The 2,500-nt window shown below is 48.5% G+C and overlaps 1 protein-coding gene and 2 non-coding genes across 3 annotated transcripts in view; 1 reads left to right on the forward strand and 2 right to left on the reverse strand.

The window, feature by feature from the left end:
• LOC113503494 (small conductance calcium-activated potassium channel protein) overlaps positions 1-2,500 on the forward strand; it is a 229,444-nt gene that overhangs the window by 143,770 nt on the left and 83,174 nt on the right. The gene's annotated exons all lie outside the window — the stretch shown is intronic.
• Positions 243-399, reverse strand: LOC113503623. The gene has a single exon (XR_003401460.1). It is a non-coding gene; the product is annotated as a 5.8S ribosomal RNA (ribosomal RNA).
• The window catches only part of LOC113503633, a 1,903-nt gene continuing 221 nt past the window's right edge, over positions 819-2,500 (reverse strand). The window contains exon 1 of the ribosomal RNA XR_003401469.1: positions 819-2,500. This exon is cut by the window's right edge and continues 221 nt beyond it. This is a non-coding gene — a ribosomal RNA (small subunit ribosomal RNA).

Raw genomic sequence — 2,500 nt, forward strand, 5'->3', positions numbered from 1 at the left:
CGTCGTTAAATGTGCAAGAGCGTCAGACACGTCGTTCGACAAATGTCCTATCTATCGTATAGAGCGTTATTTTTGAACGGACCGTCGGTAACAACGTTCAACCCGAAAGAGCGAAGCGTAAACAGCGACGACACTTATCAAGCGAAACGGACCGACGGATGGCCGTCAAATGCGCTTCTGGATCGTATCGTATAGGGATACGAGATCATAATGCGCAATGTGGCATGTTTACTTTATACAGCCGGCCCTCAGACAGGAGTGGTCCTGGATGTGTCTCCACGGACCGCAATGTGCGTTCGAAATGTCGATGTTCAAATGTGTCCTGCAGTTCACACTATGACGCGCAGTTAACTGCGTTCTTCATCGACCCGCGAGCCAAGTGATCCACCGTCCAGGGTAATAGTTTTACAAAATTATTACCCATGTTACGATAAATAAAGAATTTTTTTTTTTTTAATATATCTAAAAAAAAAAAAAAAAAAACATTTACCCCGTCGCGGAACACCGCGTAATCTGCAACGAGAGAGAGTGAACGTTAACGAACGCGTATCCACCTAAAGCTTATATGTTTCTCACGGTTTGCGGATTTTATGTTAAACCGTATCGTAACGAAGCATAAAACTCTCGATTGTACGCGACGCGAGACGAACGACCGGCGCGCCCGGACAGTTAAGCCATGGAACGCCTGTCGGTTCGGTCTCTTTTTAAAAGTTCATCGATACGATTGGATAAAAGTGTCGACGAACGTTTTAAGTATTTGGAGAACATTAATGTGACATCGTTTCGCGTACGCAGTGCACGTTAAAACGGTACATCGTTAATGATCCTTCCGCAGGTTCCCCTACGGAAACCTTGTTACGACTTTTACTTCCTCTAAATGATCAAGTTTGGTCAACTTCCCAGCAACGCCGACGGCCGTGAAGCCACCGCGTGTCGGTCCGAAGACCTCACTAAATCATTCAATCGGTAGTAGCGACGGGCGGTGTGTACAAAGGGCAGGGACGTAATCAACGCGAGCTTATGACTCGCGCTTACTAGGAATTCCTCGTTTATGGGGGATAATTGCAAACCCCAATCCCCAGCACGAAGGAGTTTCAGCGGGTTGCCCGGGCCTCTAGGCCAGGGAGAACATGCTGATTCCTTCAGTGTAGCGCGCGTGCGGCCCAGGACATCTAAGGGCATCACAGACCTGTTATTGCTCAATCTCGTGCGGCTCGAAGCCGCCGGTCCCTCTAAGAAGAATTTTAATACGTCGCCAGTGAGTTGCGTGACGCGTAGCCACGCACACCTAAATGACGACGCCTATTTAGCAGGCTAGAGTCTCGTTCGTTACCGGAATTAACCAGACAAATCGCTCCACCAACTAAGAACGGCCATGCACCACCACCCACCGAATCAAGAAAGAGCTGTTAATCTGTCAATCCTTCCGGTGTCCGGGCCTGGTGAGATTTCCCGTGTTGAGTCAAATTAAGCCGCAGGCTCCACTCCTGGTGGTGCCCTTCCGTCAATTCCTTTAAGTTTCAGCTTTGCAACCATACTCCCCCGGAGTCCAAAATCTTTGGTTTCCCGGAAGCTGCCCGCCGAGCCATTGTAGTAACGTCGGCGGATCGCTAGATGACATATTTACGGTTAGAACTAGGGCGGTATCTAATCGCCTTCGAACCTCTAACTTTCGTTCTTGATTGATGAAAACACCTTTGGCAAATGCTTTCGCTGATGTTCGTCTTGCGACGATCCAAGAATTTCACCTCTAACGTCGCAATACGAATGCCCCCAGTTATCCCTATTAATCATTACCTCGGAGTTCTGAAAACCAACAAAATAGAACCGAGATCATATTCTATTATTCCATGCACGAAATATTCAAGCAGCATTTTGAGCCCGCTTTGAGCACTCTAATTTGTTCAAAGTAAAATTGTCGGCCCACCTCGACACTCACCGAAGAGCACCGCGATAGGATTTTGATATTGAACCGGCGTATTACCGCCGGCTCACCGACGATATGCTCCGCAGACGTGTCAGTATCACCGCGGATGCGGTGCACCGACAGCGCGGCGCACAAATGCAACTACGAGCTTTTTAACCGCAACAATTTTAGTATACGCTATTGGAGCTGGAATTACCGCGGCTGCTGGCACCAGACTTGCCCTCCAATTGTTCCTCGTTAAAATATTTAAAGTGTACTCATTCCGATTACGAGGCCTCGTAAGAGTCCCGTATCGTTATTTTTCGTCACTACCTCCCCGTGCCGGGAGTGGGTAATTTGCGCGCCTGCTGCCTTCCTTGGATGTGGTAGCCGTTTCTCAGGCTCCCTCTCCGGAATCGAACCCTGATTCCCCGTTACCCGTGACAACCATGGTAGTCGCAGAAACTACCATCGAAAGTTGATAAGGCAGACATTTGAAAGATGCGTCGCCGGTACTGGACCATGCGATCGGCAAAAGTTATCCAGATTCATCAAAATTAACGACTTCAGACACATGGCCATCCGTCGATTGGT

Source organism: Trichoplusia ni, chromosome 19, assembly GCF_003590095.1.
Source record: "Trichoplusia ni isolate ovarian cell line Hi5 chromosome 19, tn1, whole genome shotgun sequence".
NCBI lineage: Eukaryota > Metazoa > Arthropoda > Insecta > Lepidoptera > Noctuidae > Trichoplusia > Trichoplusia ni.